This window comes from Helicoverpa armigera, chromosome 22 (assembly GCF_030705265.1).
Source record: "Helicoverpa armigera isolate CAAS_96S chromosome 22, ASM3070526v1, whole genome shotgun sequence".
In the NCBI taxonomy this organism is placed as follows: Eukaryota; Metazoa; Arthropoda; class Insecta; order Lepidoptera; family Noctuidae; genus Helicoverpa; species Helicoverpa armigera.
Genome location: NC_087141.1, coordinates 8,835,838 through 8,850,243, shown reverse-complemented (window position 1 = coordinate 8,850,243; position 14,406 = coordinate 8,835,838). Strand labels below are relative to the sequence as shown.

At 33.2% G+C, this 14,406-nt stretch overlaps 1 protein-coding gene across 3 annotated transcripts in view; it reads right to left on the bottom strand.

Annotated features, from left to right (window-relative positions):
- LOC110373631 (uncharacterized) overlaps positions 1 to 14,406 on the bottom strand; it is a 107,187-nt gene that overhangs the window by 44,364 nt on the left and 48,417 nt on the right. The window lies entirely within an intron of this gene.

Sequence of the window (14,406 nt, the reverse complement as noted above, 5' to 3'; positions counted from 1 at the left end):
TGAGTCTGTAAGTTATTTTAATCTTTAAGTAGGAGGAATGGTGAATTTTGAATTTAAAATCGACTTAAAAAAGTACTTCATACTTATTATTTATTTATTGGGTAGCGAAAATAGCAGGTACATAATTATCCTGATCACTAAAATCACCTTAAATATAAGATAACAATAATGCAACCCATACGGTTGTCCACAAATTAACAAAATCATAAAATTTGAAAACTTGGAACCATTTTTATTACAGTACACTAAACTATACAAAATATTAATTCAAACCATTTATTCCGACATACAATCTTCACAAACTCAATCATAACGAAACGTGTGATCAATCAAAACCAAAGTCGACTATACGTTATAATTTTTTCACGATTATCGACTAAGTCCCTAATTGTACATCACTAGTCGCCCGAGGCTAAAATGTTCGTCTATGGGCGCAGAGGTCGTTGAACTCAGCTTACACCATTGATCTTCACACATGATAAGTATTTTGGAATTTTAATTATTTTGTATCTATAGCAAGCAGCAAGTTTGTATGTACTTTCTAAGTATATCTTAGACACCATTGACTGTGTTTCGGATGGCACGTTAAACTGTAGGTCCCGGCTGTCATTGAACATCCTTGGCAGTCGTTACGGGTAGTCAGAAGCCAGTAAGTCTAACAACCAGTTTTACCAAGGGCTATTGAGTCGCAACTGGGTTGAGGAGATCAGATAGGTAGTCACTGCTTGTAAAACATTGGTACTCAGCTGCATCTGATAAGACTGGAAGCCGAACCCAACATAGTAGGGAAAAGGCTCGGGAGATGACGATATATGAAGTGTTTCCTTCAAATGCAAAAAATATAATACCTACATTAAACAGTTAGTAACGCATAAATACATACATAAGAAGAATATAATAAAACAAAAATATGATTAAAACATACATACTTGAACTTTAAAGAAACTGGCAATAAAAGTTTTACTTAAACATAACAACTTTTTTATGTTAATGTTCAAGAGAAAAAAGATTTTATTTTCAAATAAATCTTTGTCTGTGGTCAACATTTAAAGCATAAATCTCATTTTCGTTTTCATATTTTATCTTGCACATAACATGAGCGAAGAATTTTTATTTTCTTGCAAGAGTTGCAAATTGTTAACTTTTCAAAATTTAATGTATAAATACAGCCAGTATTATCAAGATTTTATTCAAAGAATACGTAACATACAAGCTAAATACGAACGGTTTCACCTGCTAAACAAAGGAACTATTTCCCTGAGAGATATGTATAAGCTATGATACTGCTAAGTTTCATCAAAATACGTTCAGAAGTTTTTGCTTCAAGGGTGACAAACATATCCAAACTTTCACGTTAATAATATTAGTGTAATATAGATGATCTTTAACTAAATTTTTCCTTGACCAAAAATCCTAGCTTTCCTTATTACGAAAATCACTCAATTAATTCAAAACATTTACCTAAATTGTGTCAACTCATTGCGCGCACGTAATTCGAATAAATTTTACGAATTCAAGAGAAAAAACATCACGACAGAGCCTTATCTAATCCAAGGTTTTACAACACTTCCTATAAAACAGGTTAATTTTTTAATTCGCACTTTTCCTCGTGGTTTTACATGGCTAGATTAAACAGCCCTGATATCAATGTCATTTAGATTATTGGCATTTTATTTGAAACTGGCCGTTTTCCCGAGGTTTCACACGGAACCACTGTTAATCTGAAAGAGTGTAGATTTCAAATGGTGCAAGAATTTTTCAAATCGGTTTAGTAGTTACGGAGCCTTTAGGCTAAAAATAAAAGAACGATTGCTCTTTATTATGTATTAGTATAAATAACGTTAGCTACATTAAATTACCGACAAAAAGTGGTTGTGAATTTGCTTGTGGTTAGTTTTGCATAATCAAATAGCACATAGCACGTACACAATTACACAATTAAAGTAAAGTTATTACAAAAAGGTAAACATACAATTTTAAACCTATTTAAGGAAATGCCGACACTTAAAGACTTGCCAAACGTCTGTTTAACTTATTATCTATTCAAAACGTAAACTACTTATGGTACTTTTTTGAATAGGAATCAGAAAATACCATTTTCTCCACTAGAAAGAAAGTCTCAACATTAACACATAAAACCTAGGAACCAAACACGCCAGCTCGCAAGCACTAAGTTCTAGGCACCGTTAGGTTTCCTGTCCTAGCCTAGTGGTTAGTTGCCTAGATAGTAGACGCCTAGGTACGAGCCGCCGGACAAATGACAGTTATATTTACGCCTATTTCCTTAATGGGAGATGAGCTGGTATGTGAGTGAGCTAGATTTTGAGTTTTTTTTTTTTATATATTCGAGTATTTACTATGATAATATTATTAGAACAGAAAACCTAGATGAAAAAAAAATGCTTTTTATTTTCTAATGTTGTTTAGTTTTTCAACCAGATTTTTTTTTGTTGAATTGTATTATAATTGTTGTATGACTGCAAATAAAATGTATTTATAAAATAATCATGAAACATTTTCGAACGTATAATTTTCTTGCTTTACTTGACCAGGAAATGCCATATTATTTCAAGATTATTTTTTTCGGTTGTGGTAAAGACTACTTTTGTAAACTTCTCCATTTTAAAATATTCTGAACTTGAATAATCTGAACTTACTTTCGAGTATAGTTAAAATCATACTTCATGCTTCTACAAAGCCAAAACAACCCGCACAAAAAAATCTATTGTAAGTACACTTAGTGCACAAAAAAGTAGCACCACTTCTTTGTATCTATACTATTTCGGATAAGTTAGGTACTTCATGGCTGTATGTTTAACAATGTACTAATTTGTAGGTATTGTGCAGTTTTTTGCAGCCAGAGCAGAGAACTTTGACATGATATCTGCCGTCCTATTGTTAGAGGTAAAGTGTAAGTTCATAGATGTATTTTTTTCTAAAAAAACTAAAAATATGTACCACATCCAAAATTCGAAGGCATTTTATAAATAAATAAATAGGTACTATTTCTTTATTCAAAAAACGTAAAACAGATTGTAGCTTAATGTAATTTTCCCAATAAATCATGATATAATTTTCAAAAACAGCCGAATCAAAAGATATCCATTAATCTACAGCCTACAAAAAACTGCCTATTCTTGCATTGACTCAATTGTCTCGCTTACCTAACAAACTGCGCTTTGTATAACATTGCTATATAAAAACGCGAGCGGCACGCGCGCTGTCAACGACCGGCGCGCGCGCACCAAAACGCGCAGAGCTTAGTAATATACCTCTGTGCTGTGTGGAAGAGATTTGGCTAGTTCTTTAAGTATGAAAAATGAAATGAAATCGTTTATTTTGCAAGTTGGACATTATATCACTTTTACACGTCATTTTTAAGAACGCTGAGGTCGGCATTTCCTAATGACTGATCCCTGAGAAGAAATGCCGAAACAAACTCAAGGGTCATAGTCTCTTTTAAAGTCCAAACATGTTATAAATCAAATAATATGGTATATAGTATAGTAAATTGAGTATGTTTAAATGTATGCACATTATTTTAAATGTTATTTATTGAATGTGTAATGTTGTAGCTATACCGCTTAATATACGGTTAACAGTTGACTAGTAAGTATTAAGTATGCTAAGCTATGCATAAGTTGATACTTTTAATACTTATTTATTAAGCGATTATTTTAGATTCTAACTACGCCTAAGTAGGCGAAAATACCTCTTGATAAATCACACAAGTGATGTTGACAATAATGATGTTTTTGTGTTGATATTTGTAAGTTTTCATAATTTCACATTTACTATTTTCCGACTTTCAAGAAAGTTTACATGATTTAAATTATTTACAGATTTTTTTAAACATACAGTGGCTTCTCATTGTCGATACAAACATTGATAACTCTGCCTACATCGTACACGGTAAGAGCGTGAAGATTCAGTCTTGATACCATTCCTGAAGTTTTTGTACCTATAGTGTGACTCTATAGAGTCAAAGAAAATTCAACCTTATTTTGTAGGATAAAAAGCTTTTCTTAAACTGCCCATTTTCATTGTCATTTTGCGTTCAAGGAGAATTGAACCTTATTGCTTAAACATTATGGTGTAAATTAAAATGAAGCTTATTAGTTTGGAAATAGCAGAATTCCTCACTAAGTCCTCATGCATGTATTTGTTTATCTTGAAGATAGTTCCGTTTTGCTATCAGCTGGGTGCCTGATAAGCTTTGTAAGCCATTAACAAAACATCGACTTGGTGGAATAGAAAGTTTATTAACATTTTGTCTTTATATACTGTTGGTTTTGCACACTCGTACCTTACTTACATAGAAAATAGGAAAAATACACTATAAAACACATGATGCCTGTTAAAATATAGCCCATGCTACTCGGGAAAAGTATAGCTTTCCAACAGTGAAAGAATTTTTCAAATCGGTTCAGTAGTTTTGGAGCCTCGGAGGCTACCTACAAACCAACAAAATTTTCCTCTTTAAAGACATCATACTTTTAATGCTATAAGTTGATATATAGGTAAAATCCTAAATATAGTATTAACCCACAAAACAGTAGATCAGTTCTGGGAGGCAATAATATTTTTGTGACTAGCCCAATTTTATTGTCACCGAGTGTAAAAATCAATATTGTGTAACGTTTTTTCGATCGATATCAGTCATTCGAGTGTAAAAGATAAAGATGGAATGTGGAGAATTCTTTTAAGATTTGTAACAGGAAATATTTTACAAAGATAACATTTTGTAAGGAATGTGAAATTTATTTTCAGCTGATGAATCATAGATTCTAAAAGATAAACACTTATTTCATCAGATAGGAAAGCATAGAAACAGAGATATTTCAATAAAATATAGAACACGTTAGCTTTTTATACGTTACCAAATATTAAATTTTTCTGAACTTGTAGTTTTGAAGAAGAGAAGAAAGCTTTGAGAATAGACTGTTTATATTTTGATCAAGTTTAAATCCTTAAAGTAATTTTATTAAAACGAAATAAACTCGGGCTGTCTATCACCCTTTCAAGCCAAAACTATTGAAGCGAATTAAGTGAAATTTGCAGAAAACATTGAGCCTGTGCAAGGACATAGACTATTTTTTATTCTGAAGTGGGAAACAGCAAGTAGAAAATGAATTGCTAGGCATAAGTAATATAAATAACTCTCTAATATTTTTTATAAAAATAATTAAAACAATAAAGAGACCAGCACAAATATGATGTAGGTATATTATTAAAACATTTGTATTAAAACTCTATTGTTTACAAAACACAACATTCTTCAAACAAAGAAAACGCTAGAATCAGGAACAAAATAACACAACAATTAGAATTTATTAAAATGTTGTCGACCTCGCTGTGGTCGGACCGCTTATGTGTATGTTACATTGCAGAAAATAATATTAACGTAATAGGTGTACGTAATTCTAAGCATGTACAAAGAAAATTACTTTATTATGAGAAAATATTGTGACACATTCAACAATAATAAATTATCAATTAGCTAGTGATTTATGACATGATAGCCTATTGGTAGAAGCACTAGCCTCTCAAGTATAATTGGTTCAATTCCAGATCAAGCAAGTATCAATGAACCAATGAAACTTTTCTAGTTTATCCTTGCCTTTTTCAGTAATTCTTAGACAACTGAATGGCCGAGTAAAGGTGAAGGAAAACATCTCAAGGAAACCTGGACTATAAAGTCTGAAATCACCAACCCGCATTGAGCAAGCGTGGTGTTTAATGCTCAATCCTTCTCCGTGAGAGAGGAGGCCGCAGCCCAGCAGTGGGACGATAAAAAGGCTGATGATATACCGTCATTTATTAATTAGTTAATTAATGCTTTTCAGAATAATTTCAATGTCTAATACACAATGTAGAACGTACAGGTTGAAGTAATAAATTCAATTCAAACGCCGAATTTGTTCCGAAGTATTCACTGGAGCGCGAACGTAAAGGGTCAATCTATCAATCGACGATTCAGACTGATTGATTGATTGATTCAACGGATTGACAACAAAGAGCCGCACTGACGGGTTACAAGTGTCAGGTGTATTTGTGAAAATATGATGTGTTAATTAGTAGTTGTGTTAAAATTCTTCAAGGAAGAATTCTTTTACATATTATGTATATTATGTATGTAGATTAGTTACCTGCGGTGTACGAATCTGCTCTGGCCGACTTAAGACTTATAAAGGTTTAAAGAAACTTTATTCTCATTCAAAAAAATATCTTGACAAATGTATTGATAGACTAGCTTCTTCCCGCGATTTCACCCACTTCCCGAAGAAAGACCTTCTCGCAAAAGTAGCCATGTTATTCTGATGTATAAGCTATATTTACTGCAAAGTTTCATCAAAGTCTATTTAATAGTAATTACGCGACAAAGGAATATAATAATATACATAATTTTTCGATGTTCAACTTTTTAATCTGAAATTTAATTGGTAACTTCTCATATTTTTTTATTAACATCGTGTAAAATCTAATTTAGAATGTGATTTATTTAAAGTGACAGCTATTTCACATCACACATCACATCATCAGCCTATCGCAGTCCGCGAGAAGCCGAAAATCGATCTCAGTGGCGTGCACTTGGAGAGGCCTATGTCCAGCAGTGGACAGCTATTTGAATGTACAAAATTATTAGTTAAATAACCGTTATAGCATAATATACTATGTACCTATGTAGTGTATGTAGTGAATAATTTGATAAAGTAACTGTACATTAAAGCTTGTTAGTTATATGTTTTTGTCCCATGTACTGATCTCCGGTTCAAATTCCGATAGCTAGTTTTTATCATCTACTTAAACTAATATTATAAAGCTGAAGATTTATTTTTTAAATTTATTCTTCCATTTATTTACAATTTCAAAGCTGAAGATTCTGTTAGCTGTAAAAAGGTTTCAATGCTAGAAAGCCTATTTATTAAGGAAGGCTACTTTGAATTTTGTTAATGTGCTTTTTGTTCCAAAAAATATATTTGTATTTTATTTTGTAGGTCCTAGTAAAGGAATTCAGACACAGTACCTATACAAGTTTGTAACCGATATTCAGACACACTTTTACTTTATAAAGATAACGTAATTTAACTATTCTTACAAAATTCAATAAATATAAAAATACAACTTTATTATGACATTCACGTCAACACAAAAATATAAGTAATTTCTAACTTCTAAAAGGATAAAAACTAGCTTTTGAAGATTACTCGTTATTCAATTCAGAATCGAGATATCTGAAAAACTGTATCGATTTTTAATATCGATTCAATTGAATATAAGAGTGAGTTAATATAAAAATATTAAATTGATTCGTTCTATCTCGTTATGGAAGTATTGAAATGTTTTTTATTGGATAATAAAATCCAAGGAGAAGGCAATTGCACACATTGTTAAGCCTTTCATTTTATCGAGCGAAATAATTACTACTTTTGAATGACATAAGACTATTAATTTAGGATAGATTTATAGTTTTAATAACGGCAGCTATAGTATATCTAACTAGCTTCCACTGGGTTACATCAGTGAGGTAGAACTTGGCGTAGTCCTATAAAAAGTAACCTATAACCTTAATCCATAAAAAGGGTACCTTTAATTTCTGAAATTACCGCGGTCAATTGTAATATAAATTTAATTTCTTTAAAACAAGAATTTACTGAATTCTGTTTGTAATGTTATCTTCGTTTGCTTGAATTTTGTTTAGGCACCGATATAAAAATATAATGAATCCAGGTATGGCAAAATCCTGCTCAATTATAAAATATCGCACGAAATAGTTTCACATTAATCAAATTGAGGTTCATTTCAGCAAAAACTAAGTATACATAAGTATATACCCTTAAGAGGACGAATTGGAATTTTTGGCGCCAAGGATGTCAATTTTTCTCAGTAAATACAAAACGGATCAAAATACAACTTGGTTACCTGAAAGTTCATGATATTAACCTTATTTTGTTAGTTGTAGAAACATGATTAGGTAACTTTTATAACAGAGAAAAATATATCAAACATACCTCTTTTTAAAAAGAGATTCACATATTATGGGCAAACGGGACCGATTAAAGCCTCTTAACTTTTTTAGTAGTTGAGTATATACATACTCTTTAAAATTGTAGTAGGATTTTTTATCAAATTATCATTTCTAAATAATACAATTACAAAACCATTTTGTCGCTTACGACTTTTAGTTATAAGCTAGCGCGCGTATTCTTATCCTCGCCCCGCTCAGACGCTCCGACCCCTTTTGGCGCCTTAGATGCGCGTGCCGGTTATGGAATTATTGTTGACCACTTCCTCGCCTTAATGTTACTATTCTTAAGTCTAGACAAAAACATCAAAATAGCCAACCAACAGGCCATGTTCAATAATGTTTAAACATGTTATAATAGCGCATAGCACAAAAGATGGATAGCCTAGGTCGGCCTGGGTCCATGATTGACAACCTAATCAATAAAATAAATCTTAAACAAGAGACTTGAATAAAAAACATGAGAATTTGTACAATGCTAATGTTCAATGCTATGTCATATTATGATCCAATCATTAACCAGCTAAGTGCGAGTTTTTTTTGATCTGGAGCACCCTAATACATTTATTTTATTCTAGTTTTCGGTACTTGTTTTTATAGTCGAAACAATAATACAGCACCTCTGTCTAGCTACAGTTACAGTTACTTAGTAAAGAAGGTTCTTGAGATACAGTCTGGCGACGAAGTCTAAGTAGGTAATAATAGTCCAGTTAACCCGTTAAACCTTTGGGTACATATCGAGCCCTAAAAAGTTAAAAAAATCTTTAAATTTCTTCCTTACTTTGGCCAGACATACCTACAATATACTTGTCACTAACCCTACATTAGTACTAGATATCCGTCACAAGCGACCTCTATCGGGACGTGAGAGAAAACTCGCAATTATAAAGTCACGCCTTCAATGTTACGCATTGAATATGTATTTGTATTGCCATTGACAAAGGCAATATGTTGTAGTAAGTTTTTACTGTCGATTACTTATAAGGTTAAGTTTGTAGCTGTTTTACTAAGGAATTCAGTAGCCGATCTTTGAGTTGTTTTGAGATTAGAGATCGATATTTGATATCTAGACATTTGGAAAATAGAAATGGTTTGATGGTTTGCTTATGGAATGTAACTTTATGACTTGTCCTTATTAGGTTAGTTCTCTGTTGTTCCACTAGTGTCCAAAAAACTTCCCGCACCCGGATAAAAAGTAAGCCTGGTCTTTTTTCAGGCTCTGGACTCTGGACTATCTGTTTACCAAATTCGATTTAAATCGGCTCAATAGTTTTAGTGTGAAAGCGCAATAGACAAACAGACAGAGTTATAACAGTGAGAATAACGCATAAATGGCGAAAAGTTACATAAGATTCATCTTAAAAGTGTAATATCTATCTCTATCCATCTTATAACTATAATATACATATTTGTGTAATTTAACATATGCATGCAAAACAGTCGGCCATTTTTGTTTAGCGATTCAACGCTAAAATATTTTATGTTTTCACTTTATTTTAAGTTTCAAACAAATGTATTGAAGTTTTTGACATTTATAACGTGGTTTCAGGAACTAATTCATAAGTTTACGTACATACTACGATTAAATATTTGCCAACATTTTATGATACCTATATTAAAAAGAAAATATCATTTAAGCATATTAATGATCTCTATTTTTAAATAAAATATATTTTTAACTCTTGGATAATTTTAATTACATAGGTACTTACATAGTTTGCTTGACATAAACACTACATTCAATATAGTCCCCTTTTAACCAGCTCCCATCACAAAATCATGATTTAGAACTTCTCAAAATTACTTAAAAGATCTCCAATATCTCTTTAAGAACATATTGTGCTCACACGCACGGCCGTGAAACCCTGAATGGAATGATGCAACTGTGACATCACTACTCATATTAGCACTTTTAGCCGTTTCAGTTTGTTTGGTAGGAGTAGCCTGAATAAATTCACACAAACAAAAGAAAATCTTAAGCCTACATCATCATCATCATCTCCAGAGAGCCTTTTCGCAACTGTGTTGGGGTCGGCTTCCAGTCTAACCGAAGCTGAGTACCAGTACTTTACAAGGAGCGACTGCCTATCTGACCTCCTCAACCCAGTTACCCGGGCAACCCAATACCCCTTGGTAAGCCTGGTGTCAGACCTACCGGCTTCTGACTACCCGTAAAGACCGCAAGGATATGAAGTGACAACCCTTGAAAAATATAAAGAAAAATCTTCAACATCTTTAAGAATATTTTGTGGTCACACGCACGGCCGCGAAGCCCTGAATGGAGTGATGCAACTGTGACATCACTACTCATATTTCCACCTTTAGCCGTTTCAGTTTGTTTCGTATTGAGCACCTTGTTGTGTATGGTAAAGATGCAAAAGATGTCTTGTTTTGGCTGTTAATAAGTTTGACCATTACGTGTGTTTGTCTGTGGCACTGAATGGGTGAACTGATTTGGTTGGGATTTGTTTAGATAAAAGCTTGTATTTCAGCAGTGAATGGTGGAAAATCGGCTAAGCCATTTTGAAGTTATTAGCTATTTCGAATCAGAACGGTAGATATCTTATCTATAACGATAGATATGTACTATATGTCTTGTTTTTGTAAATAAAAGAAAAGATGCTGCTCCGAGCCCAGATAAAATTCAAAAAATCTTTAAAATGTTCTGCATGACAAAAGTCAATACAAATTTTTAAGATCGCATTTCTTTTAAACATCGCTTCAAGCATAGACCAAAAGCAACATGGCGGTCGTTTCCCGCCCAACTTCAAGACTTGTACCTACACCAACAACTTTTACAAGCAACAAAAATAAACTAAAAGAGTTCGTATTGTCCGAACAATCACAAGCAAATGTAATCGGCATAGCTCTTAGAGTATTTAACTAACTGGAACTGCCCTTTCTTTGATTAAGTCTGTCAATTCAGGCGAAAAAATTATAGCATACTCATGCATATTCGACCACATCACAAAATTGTTAACGCAAGCATAAACAACACACATATACAGGTTTACTTGTAATATAAAGTAAGTATGGAAGGAAATATAGTTCGCATTACAAGTAACCCTTTATCTATATTAAAAAATAAAGAAGTAACATTTGTTTGATTGTACTCTAAAGGCACCGAAACTATTGAACCGATTTGAAAAAAAAAATCCCTGTTGGAAAGCCAGACTCTTCCCGAGTAATAAGCAGTAGTTCCCACAGGACACGAGTGAAACAATGGGAAATCACCTAAACTCAAACTCAAATTTTTTTTATTTTAAATAGGCCTATGAAAGCTCTTTCGAAACGTCAAAGTTAGGTGCACGGTTCCAAAGAGTTGGTCTCATGGAGAAGAACCGGCAAGAAACTCCATGGACACTCTTTTTTAAAAGAAAAGAAAAATAATTACAAACATAGTTTTCTATCTAGTCCTGAGAATGTTATACAATCCAAATTGAGCTAAAAATGTATTAATAAATTATACAAAATAATTTTAGTGCAATCGTTACTGGAACAATAATTTCTACAATTCAAAGAAAAAAAATATAGTGTTACATACTCGTATGATCATTGGTCTTGCTTTTCACAAAGGCCCGGCAATAGCTTATCCAGTTGTTTACCTACTCTAAGGCCTAGGCAGTAACGTTGTCCACTAGCTGCCCTCTAACCGAGGCTAGTCCAACCGGTTGCATTCCTTTACGCGCGTTGTTTTTTACACAGTCTACGAACGTTTGCTTTACGGTACTCCGTAGGTCAGTTGGTTTGTATACTGTATTGGGTAGACTGTGTCCTGTTGAGTAAGGAGTTTGGTTATGGAATTAAAACTCTTTAGTCACTCTTTTTCACTTGTGACATGTAAACTTAAGTTTACTTTAAAATGAAGGAGGTTAGGTATAAAGCTACTTTTACTCTAAAAATATAAATATAAAGTTATAAGTCTACCATTACTAATATTTTAATTGGAACTCTGTCTGTCACCAGTCTGTCCTATCCTGTTTGTCCGGGTTTCACGACAAATCCACTGAACCGAATACACAGACAGATAGTCTAGAGCCTGTGAAATGACTTGAGACTGAGGAAAATACCATTGTTTTTACAGGATGACAGCAGCTGTCAGTCAGTTAGTACAATGGTGGTTTAACTGCACCAAAATACTAGCAGGCTGGTAAACAAACAAACAAATCTTGTTACTCATAAAAGCGAACCCAGAACACCACAGTGAAGCGACCTTGCTTAACTTTAACTTTACTATTACGAAGTAGCTGTTTTATTCTTTCATAAGTTTAACTACTAAAATATTCACTTCTTTCCCAATTACACAAACTTACCAACAATCAAGTAAACAAACAAACAAACGAATCTTGTAACATTCAAGACATCAATGAAGTCGAGAGAAGCGACCTTGCGCTTTCGCCGCCAGAGGTCAGCACTGGTGAGAGGCAAACCTATGCATTTCTCTGTTATTATAGCTTTTAATATTAATAGTGGAGTTAAGTGTAGTTTCGCTTATTACCCTGAGGGAATCATTTGAAGTCCGGATTGAAGCTACGTATGTACTTTTTAGGGTTCCATTAAATGTTGTTTCTATTTGTACCAAATGTCAATGAAATTGATTGAGTCAATTTATCACGAAATAACAAGCAAACATAGATTCAATTTAGGATTTATAATTTACTTGCCTATCCAACAATTTCACCTGTTATTTGTAAAAAGATTGAACCCCAAGTTCACCAACAACATAAACTTATACTCACAAAATTAAATTCAAAATTACACTACAATAAACAGTTCAGCTTAAGAAACTGCTGGTGAACTTAGGTCTAACGTTCCCACATAAGCAGTAACGTTCCTTATACCGTTTGGCGTCAATTTACTCCTGATCTCATAAAACAAACTGACATAACTACACACCTAAGTGTTAATACCGTGCTGTCAGTAAAAATATAATGACTTCAACTTCTACTTATCACTTATGACGAAACAAACAAATACTCAACAAACAGCTACACAAACAAAAAGCCATTTAATTAAAAACCGACATTACCCGAACCGCACTCGATTCCAAACCGATTACGTAACCGCTCACATCGATTTTCCGGAAGAATCGATTCTCGGTAATTGGCGACTCGATACCGTAAGTCGGCCAAGTGCCTGACCAATCGGGCAATGAGACCATTCTTTCTGCTGAGCTTTTGTCTGAACAAAGAATTTTGCTAGCTGTCTATAACAAGGGAAGTATAAAAGCATATTGAAGTTTATTTGAATAATAAGCTGGTTTAATTCTGCCTAGACCTTTCTCAACTAACCTAGAGTAATAAGCACTTTATATGGATTGCCTATCTGAAGTTTTTATATCAGTCAACCGGGCAACCCACTGATCCCCATAGTTGATGGATTCTGACTGACTTCCCATAATGACTATAATAAATCTAGATAAATATAAATGACAGCCAAGTCTCAAAAATGTTTATTAAAAGACACTTTTTTTTATTAGACACCCTTCCACGGACCAAGCGTTTCTCATTCAATTCGTATGAATAGGAAACTATTCTGGACATACGTAGTCCAAAATTCTTAATGTATTTTTTTCGGACCGTTTTGAATTAGCAGTCTATTTCAGCAATTGTTCACACGGTACTGAGTTGGATTCCCAGTTCAAGACAATGTTAACAGGCTTATTAACTATAGACTTAAGTTTTTTTCTCCAAGATGCACACACAGTTTACCAGGCACAAAGAGTATCTACTATGCAAATGACATCAGATTTCGCGATGAGCTCATAGCAATCAACTCGATAGCTTATCCTGTCAGTCTGGCTAGCAAACATGACATTTAGACAAGGTATATAGCTAGGTATTTTTTGTTTGCTAAGAATATATTAACTGACTAGCTTTTTTCCTATGAAGACACGCCTAGGTTTTGTTTTGTGTTAAATGTAATGCTGAGTAGAAGTGTAAAGCAAGATTTTTATAGAAAAACAAACAAAAAAAAACAGTGGTGATGCGGAATAAAAAAATTGTTATTACCTAAATTCCCTTCGTTTCCTGTCTGTAGTATTAATTTTCATTGAAATCGGTGGACGTATCAAAAAATTAAAAGTTGAGCTTAAAACCTTTTTCTAAGACGTCTAAGGCATTTCTCATTTTTTCATCGATGGCATAAACGCGACCCTGAATATAATCACACACAACACAGATTCACAAAAAAATATAACACCCAAAAATCCAAAATCCAGAAAAAAATTTCAATCCACGACATAAATATCTAAAAATAATCCATTCTCAGCTCAAATCTCCACGCCCGAACAAAACGACTCAACGTAAGATTTCAACAAAAAATAAGTAACAAAAAACAACAACAAAGCAGGGTATTAAAATTCCTAAGCACGGCACGCG